We start from the raw sequence: 8,519 nt of genomic DNA, 5'->3' as shown, positions 1-8,519 counted from the left end.
TGAAGGACATTCCACCAAGATGGCAGAATAGTATGTCTAGACATGCAGAGGAATGAATGTACATTTGGGAACTTTAACATAAGTGGTCGTAAATACAATGCATGCCTCTGAATATGCCTAGTTCTTTGTGGGCCTTTCATCCAGTGAAGCAGAAAGACGAAAGCTATGCAAGAAAACAGAAATTAAGCATACCCCCAAACAAGTCAGAGGAGCTATGGGTAACAAGGTAGGGTTGGGAGAACTATACTTCAGTCATCAAAGGTGACTGTGTTCTACAGTTCCCTGATATACCTAATGATGTATCAGTGTTCTTTTCCATCATGTGATTTCATCATATTTACTGCCAATTCCCCTCCCTCTCCAGCACCCTGTTACAATTTCCCCTGCTATTAGGACATTGACTTTTTTTAAATCACCAAGTTACCCACTTTGGCCTTATATGACTCTAAATCTGTGTCTGTGATGGGGTCATGCTAATTCATACTGTAAACTTATAGCTTTTCTTTAAGCAAGGGGAGAGGTCATGATATATGTCAAAGGGATGCCTCTTCCCATAGCTGCTGCTCTAGAGGTCTGACCAATTTACTCATTCATTGCCAATGTGCTATTCAACATCTTCCTAGAGGAACACGTAGCCCCAGATCTGTGCCTGGGTTACAAGCAGGGGAAAGGGACAGGGTGGGGGAAGGGAGAAAGGAAAAGGCCAAGGGTTGGAGGTGGGGCTGATGAGCAGCTCAACTGGGCCCATCCAAATACCATCTGCCTTGTCACCAAATTGTAGAGGCCAACAATTTGCACAACATGATTAGTACTGGAAAACAAATTAAACAGTTATTACAGGGAGGCAATCAATTTGTACCTGGCAGTAGGCTTTGAGAAGATCTGTCAGTCTTCCTTATTAATTGAAGAAATGTCTCCAGGGCAGCACTTTCTAAGTATGCTTACTTAGTTACAGCAAAGGCCCAATATCTTAGCAAGTAACCTATTATTATTATTAGCAGTAATATAATAATAATAATAATAGCAAATATTTTCTCTGGATCAGTAAATCTCAGATGATATTTTTATTGCTATTATTATTACTGTTATTATGAGGGTATCTTTCTCATGTTGGGCTCTAATTACCATTTTTATAAGTACGGTATATTCTTTCATTTATGCAAAAGGATTTGTTTATGAAGGGACTTTTTTCCTTCCTGCACTGTTGTTCTGAAGCTTAACTGTTTTTAAGAGGAGCACGCCATACTTAAAGGAGGGTGACATATGTTATCAGTGGAATGCTGCCTTCTCAGATAAGGTAGCTGCAATGTCAATAAATGTTCAATAACATGTGAGCATGAATTTTGAGTTTTGAGTTTTCTTTCATTTATTTTTTCCACGTGTAGCTTGGCAATGACTAGCTATATTATGACAGGGATTCCAGTATCAGGTAAGAAATTGTGCTTTTTAAAATGGTTCCTTCTAACCTGAGAATCAAGAATTTTATGTGTGAAGATGTAATATGAAGAATGCCAAATGATCAAGAGAGAGATCTATGCTGCTTTTGGTAGAATAGCATGGCTGAAATCATGCTTCAAATAATCATGAGAACTTTTAGTGAGCTTTCTTACTCTTGGCCAGTGAGGGCAATGTCAGGAAGACTACCTCTGTCAAACCTAGTGCTTGGATAAAGAACAAAAATTCAGGTTATTTTCCTGCTACTTAGGACATTTTCTGAACATCTCAGGCAGGATATAGAAAGTAAATATGCCTAGTAGTCAACTAAGTCCTAGCAGCTGAGATGCAGAGTGTGCTGAAAACTTTTAGGCAGGACTCATTGTGCGGGTGAATCTTGTTACCTCATTTCATCTATCTCTCTATCTCTTTCTCACACATACACACACATATATACACAGGCTCCCCTCTTTGCCCGCCACACTTTTTCTCTCTATCACCACAGGAGAGTTTTTTTTACTCCACGTTCTGAAACACTTCCTTTCTTTACCCTTTGTCAATGGGAGGAGACGTCTTCTAGGCCTGTGCCTCTCAGTCTTTTGTTTGTATATGAGTCACTGGGGATCTTGTTAAAATGCAGGTTCTAATTCAGTATGTCTGGGGTAGGGCTTGATGTTGAATATTTGCAAAACTCTTAGGTGATCTTAGGTGATGGAGATGCTGCTGGTGAGTAGACCAAATCTGAAGTAGAAAGACTCTACCCGCCTCACAGCTGTGCTGATTTGGGGTGGACAGAGGCAGAGAGTAATTCAGAATCTTACCAGTCCAGTAATCAAAACTCTGGGTGAAAATGGATTTAAGCTCTAAAATGACTGTGTCCTTCCCATTGCCCGTGCGCAGCATGCAGTCCTGGACAGCTTTGAATGTGGCCCAATGCAAATTCGTAAACTTTCTTAAAATATTATGGGATTTTGTTTAGTTTTGTTTTTGCTCATCAGCAAACACTGTGTGGCCCAAGACAACTGTTCTTCTTCTAACGTGGCCCAGGGAAGCCAAAAGATTGGACACCCATGAAAAACATGAGGTTCTCTAAACTCATATACCTGAGAGCCCTATTGGTCAAACATCTCAGGGTTATGCTTTTCTTCTAACATTAAAAAGCGATCCTCAACAGCTGAGCAAAGGGCCTCTGAGGAGACATTCTAGAATCCTCCCTCCCCCAAATCTGGGTTTACATCTTTAATGAAGATTCAGGTGTTTTTCTTTATAACCAAAATAATCTTCTATTATGAAATACAAAGAGATATGGGAAAACAGAAACGTAGAGAAACATAATAAAGAACACATGAAATATCACAAAGATTATTTTGGTTATGCCTCAATAAAACTGGAAAAAATATGAAAAGAAAACAGAGATGAAACTTTTAAAATACCATTTTAATAATATCTCCAACCACCGTGTCTTTTCTGTTTGGTCTAATGAGTTATATACATAAAGGTGTTTTGGAAAGAAAAGCCTGCACCATCCTGCCAGCCATTCTTTGCACTTCCACAGTACTCAAGCCCAGTACAGGTCATTAGCATAGTGCTCAGTCTGAGATGGCTTTGAGTGAAGCCCCCAAACAAATTTGATTGCTGAAGGGAACAGGGTTAATTGCCAGCCTCGATAGTTACACACAGAGAGAGGTAAGCATGCCTCACCAGCTCACAAATAACATGAAAATTAAATTACTCAGCTAACAGGCTGGATGTATTTTTTTTTTTTTTTTTTGTCTTCCTTTTTCTAATGTACATCAACAGATGGAAGGGTTAAAGATGTGACGGTTGGCTCAGACTGAACATATCCTTTCTGATTCTGGAGTGTTTTTAGCTTCATCTTTGAAATTTGTTGTTTGTTTCATGTTCTTTGTTTGCAGGCTTGGGAAATCAGTCATTTCCTCAAAGAAAATCAGATAGTGGACATAAATCATTGAATCTCTAGGTCATTCATTTCAAACTACCTCGAAGTTCTTTTCACTTCCCAAAGTTCTTATCATATACTGACTGAGGAAAGAATGGATAGCTACACTTTTTTTTGTAGATAGACAGTTGTTCACATAATTTAAAACCCTACCAGACAAGTAATTATACATCATCTCCCCCTTAGTGCTTTCTAACAAGAAGGCAGAGACAGAGGATGTGTTTCAGATGAGGTGGGGAAAGGAGGTCAGGTACCGTATTAGGAAAGCTATGTCCTGCTGTCTTTATTACAAAGGAAAAATGTGCTTTCATCAGAGATCTTACCTAGCAAGTGGGTACTATATATGAAAGAAAGAAAGGGATGAATAATATACTCATTTCTTCTTAACAGGACTGATCTAAAACAAAGTAGCAAAAAGCATAAAATGGTGGTAATATACATCAATCAATTGAAAAATTAGAATAATTTAGATTGTCATGGCATCTACAAAAGTCACATAACCTCTTCATGACAATATTAGCTGTGCAAGACATTTAAAGTTTCTAAGCTTTACTGAAGTCCTTTTCATCTGTAGAGTGAAGAAATTAATAAATCTGTCCTCCAAGTTTTTGCGGGGGTAAGAGGTGGAGTAAAATGATATTAGCTCAGTGCCTGGAACACAACAAGCACTTATTAAATGTTAATCATCATTATCATTTCATTTTTGTAAAGTTTTGGACTAGATTATGTATTCCCAACCTTTTCATTACCAGGTGTCTGTTTTTTTATTTTTTTCAAGAGCATATGTTTGAGAATATTTTCATACCCAACATACTACATTAAGCAAGTAATAATTAAAATGTTCTCCCATTTTAGCTGTTCCAACACATAGCACAGTTGATTAGTGCTTCCGATATTTGTAATAATAAGTGTTATCACATTGAGTTCACATTCTAATATGAAGTAAAGAAGATCACATTTTAAGATAGCCAAATAGGAACAGCTCTGATCTGCAGCTTCCAGTGAGATCAACTCAGAAGCCGGGTGATTTCTGCATTTCCGACTGAGATACCTGACTCATCTCTTTGAGGCTAGACACTGGATGCAGCCCATGGAGGGCGAGTCAAAGCAGGGTGGGGGATTACCTCACCTGGGAAACATAAGGGGTTGGGGAACTCCCTCCCCTAGCCAAGGGAAGCCTTCAGGGACTGTGCCTTGAGGAACAGTGCACTTTGGCCCAGATACTACACTTTTCCCATGGTCTTTGCCACCTGCAGACCAGGATATTCCCTTCAGTGCCTACACCACCAAGGCCCTGGGTTTCAAGCACAAAACTGGGCAGCTGTTTGGGCAGACACTGAGCTAACTGCAGGAGCTTTTTTAATACACCAGTGGTGCCTGGAATGCTGGCGAGATAGAACTGTTCACTCCCCTGGAAAAGGGGCTGACGCCAGGGAGCCAAGTGGTCTACCTCAGCAGATCCCACCCCAACAGAGCCCAGCAAGCTAAGATCCACTGGCTTGAAATTCTCACTGCCAGCACAGCAGTCTGAAGTCAACCTGGGATGCTCGAGCTTGGTTGGGGGAGGGGCATCCACCATTACTGAGGTGGTTTTCCCCTCACAGGCTAAACAAAGCCACTGTGAAGTTTAGACTGGACAGAGCCCACCCCAGCTCTGCAAAGTTGCTATAGCCAGGCTGCCTCTCTAGAGTCCTCCTCTCTGAACAGGGTATCTCTGAAAGGAAGGCAGCAGCCCCAGTCAGGGGCTTACAGACCAAACTCTCATCTCCCTGGGACAGAGCACCTGGGAGAAGGGAGCAGCTGTGGGCACAGCTTCAGCAGACTTAAACTTTCCTGCCTGCTGGCTCTGAAGAGAGCTGCTGATCTCTCAGCACTGTGCTCGAGCTCTGCTAAGGGACAGACTGCCTCATGGGGCTCTGTCCCAGACCCCATGCCTTCTGACAGGGAGACACCTCCCAGCAGGTTTTCAAGACACCTCATACAAGAGAGCTCTGGCTGGCATCTGGTGCATGCCCCTGTGTTACAAAGCTTCCAGAGGAAGGAACAGGCAGCAATTTTTGCTGTTCTGTGGCCTCTGCTGGTGATACCCAGGCAAACAGGATCTGCAGTGGACCTCCAGCAAACTCCAGCAGACCTGCGGGGCCTGACTGTTAGAAGGAAAACTAACAAACAGAAAGGAATAGCATCAATATCAACAACAAAGATGTGCACACAGAAATCTCATTTGAAGGTTGCCAACATCAAAGACCAAAGGTAGGTAAGTCCACGAAGATGAGGAAAAACCAGTGCAAAAAGGCTGAAAATTCCAAAAACCAGAATGCCTCTTCTCCAAAGGATAACAACTCCTTACCAGCAAGGGGGAAAAAAACTGGACAGAGAAGGAATTTGATGAATTGACAGAACTAGGCTTCAGGAGGTGGGTAATAACAAATTCTGCTGAGCTAAAGGAACATGTTCTAACCTGTTGCAAGGAAGGTAAGAACCTTGAAAAAAGGGTAGAGGAATTGCTAGCTAGAATAACCATTTTAGAGAAGAACATAAATGACCTGATGGAGCTGAAAAACACAGCACAAGAACTTCATGAAACATACACAAGTATCAATAGCCGAATCGATCAAGCAGAAGAAAGGATATCAGAGATTGATGATCAACTTAATGAAATAAAGTGTGATGACAAGATTAGAGAAAAAAGAATGAGCAAAGCCTCCAAGAAATATGGGACTATGTGAAAAGACCAAATCTACGTTCGATTGGTGTACCTGAAAGTGATGGGGAGAACTGAACCAAGCTGGAAAACACTCTTCAGGATATTATCCAGGAGAAATTCCCCAACGTAGCAAGACAGGCCAACATTCAAATTCAGGAAATAAAGAGAACACCATAAAGATACTCCTCAAGAAGAGCAACCCCAAGCCACATAATTGTCAGATTCAACAAGGTTGAAATGAAGGAAAAAAATTTAAGGGCAGCCAGAGAGAAAGGTTGGGTTACCCACAAAGGGAAGCCCATTAGTCTAACAGCAGATCTCTCAGTAGAAACCCTATGAGCCAGAAGACAGTGGGGCCCATTATTCAACATTCTTAAAGCAAATAATTTTTAACCCAGACTTTCATATCCAGCCAAACAACTCTTTTTTTTTTTTGAGACGGAGTCTCGCTCTGTCGCCCAGGCTGGAGTGCAGTGGCCGGATCTCAGCTCACTGCAAGCTCTGCCTCCCGGGTTCACGCCATTCTCCTGCCTCAGCCTCCCAAGTAGCTGGGACTACAAGTGCCCGCCACCTCACCTGGCTTCAGCCAAACAACTCTTAAGTGAAGGAGAAATAAAATCCTTTACAGACAAGCAAACGCTGAGAGATTTTGTCACCACCAGGCCTGTCTTACAAGAGCTCCTGAAGGAAGCACTAAATATGGAAAGGAAAAACCACTAACAGCCACTGCAAAAACATACCAAATTGTAAAGACCATCGAAATTATGAAGAAACTGCATCAACTGACATAACTAACGTCTAACTAACTAACTAACTAACCAGCTAGCATCATAATGACAGGATCAAATTCACACATAATAATGTTAACCTTAAATGTACATGGACTAAATGCCCCAATTAAAAAGACACACATTGGCAAATGGAATAGAGTCAAAACCCACTGGTGTGCTGTATTCAGGAGACCCATCTCACATGCAAAGACTCACGTAGGGTCAAAATAAAGGGATGAATAAATATTTACTAAGCAAATGGAAGACAAAAAAAAAAAAGCAGGGGTTGCAATCCAGGTCTCTGATAAAACAGACTTCAAACCCACAAAGATTAAAAAAAAAAAAAAAAGGGGGGAAGGGCATTACATAATGGTAGAGTGATCAATGCAAAACGAAGAGCTAACGATCCTAAATTCCTAAATATATATACACCCAATACAGGAGTACCCAGAGTCATAGAACAAGTTCTTGGAGACATACAAAGAGACTTAGACTCCGGCACAATAATAGTGGGAGATTTTAACACCCCAGTGTCAACATTAGACAGATCAATGAGACAGAAAATTAACAAGGATATTCGGGACTTGAATTCAGCTCTGGAGCAAACAGACCTAATAGATATCTACAGAATTCTCCACCCCAGATCAATAGAATATACATTCTTCTCAGCACCACACAGCACTTATTCTAAAATTGACCACATAATTGGAAGTAAAACACTCCTCAGCAAATGTAAAACAACAGAAATCATAACAAACAGTCTCTCAGACCACAGTGCAATCAAATTAGAACTCAGAATTAAGAAACTCACTCAGAACCACACAACTACATGGAAACTGAACAACCTGCTCCTGAATGACTACTGGGTAAGTAATGAAATTAAGGCAGAAATAAATAAGTTCTTTAAAACCAATTAGAACAAAGGCACAATGTACCAGAATCTATGTGACACAGCTAAAGCAGTATTTAGAGGGAAAATTATAGCATTAAATGCCCACAGCAGAGAGCAAGAAAGATTTAAAGTTGACACCCTAACATCACAATTGAAAGAACTAGAGAGGCTGGGCATGGTGGCTCACACCTGTAATCCCAGCACTTTGGGAGACCAAGGCAGATGGATCACCTCAAGTTGTGACTTTGAGACCAGCCTGACCAATATGGAGAAACCCCATCTCTACTAAAGATACAAAATTAGCTAGGCATGGTGGAGCATGTCCATAATCCCAGCTACTCAGGAGGCTGAGACAGGATAATCGCTTAAACCTGGGACGTGGAGGTTGTGGTCACCTGAGATCATGACACTGCACTCCAGCCTGGGCAACAAGAGCAAAACTCCATCTCAAAAAAAAGAACTAAAGAAGCAAGAGCAAACAAATTCAAAAGCTAGTAGAAGACAAGAAATAGCTAAGATCACAGCAGAACTAAAGGAGATAGAGACATGAAAAACCCTTAAAAACATCAATGAATCCAAGAGCTTCTTTTTTTTTGAAAAGATCAACAAAATAGACCACTAGACAGACTAATAAAGAAGAAAAAAGAGAAGAATCGAATAGACACAATAAAAAAAGATAGACTGAGTGCAGTGGCTCATGCCTGTAATCCCAGCACTTTGGGAGGCTAAGGCAGTTGGATCATGAGGTCAGGAGAT

At 41.0% G+C, this 8,519-nt stretch overlaps 1 long non-coding RNA gene across 1 annotated transcript in view; it reads right to left on the bottom strand.

Annotated features, from left to right (window-relative positions):
• Nucleotides 1–873: 873 nt before the first annotated feature.
• The window catches only part of LOC111541908, a 10,408-nt gene continuing 2,762 nt past the window's right edge, over nt 874–8,519 (bottom strand). The window contains exon 2 of the long non-coding RNA XR_002731395.2: nt 874–2,211. This is a non-coding gene — a long non-coding RNA (uncharacterized LOC111541908). The remainder of the gene's footprint in view (nt 2,212–8,519) is intronic.

Source organism: Piliocolobus tephrosceles, chromosome 2 (genome assembly GCF_002776525.5).
Source record: "Piliocolobus tephrosceles isolate RC106 chromosome 2, ASM277652v3, whole genome shotgun sequence".
In the NCBI taxonomy this organism is placed as follows: Eukaryota; Metazoa; Chordata; class Mammalia; order Primates; family Cercopithecidae; genus Piliocolobus; species Piliocolobus tephrosceles.
This window is presented reverse-complemented; position numbering and strand designations above follow the sequence as displayed.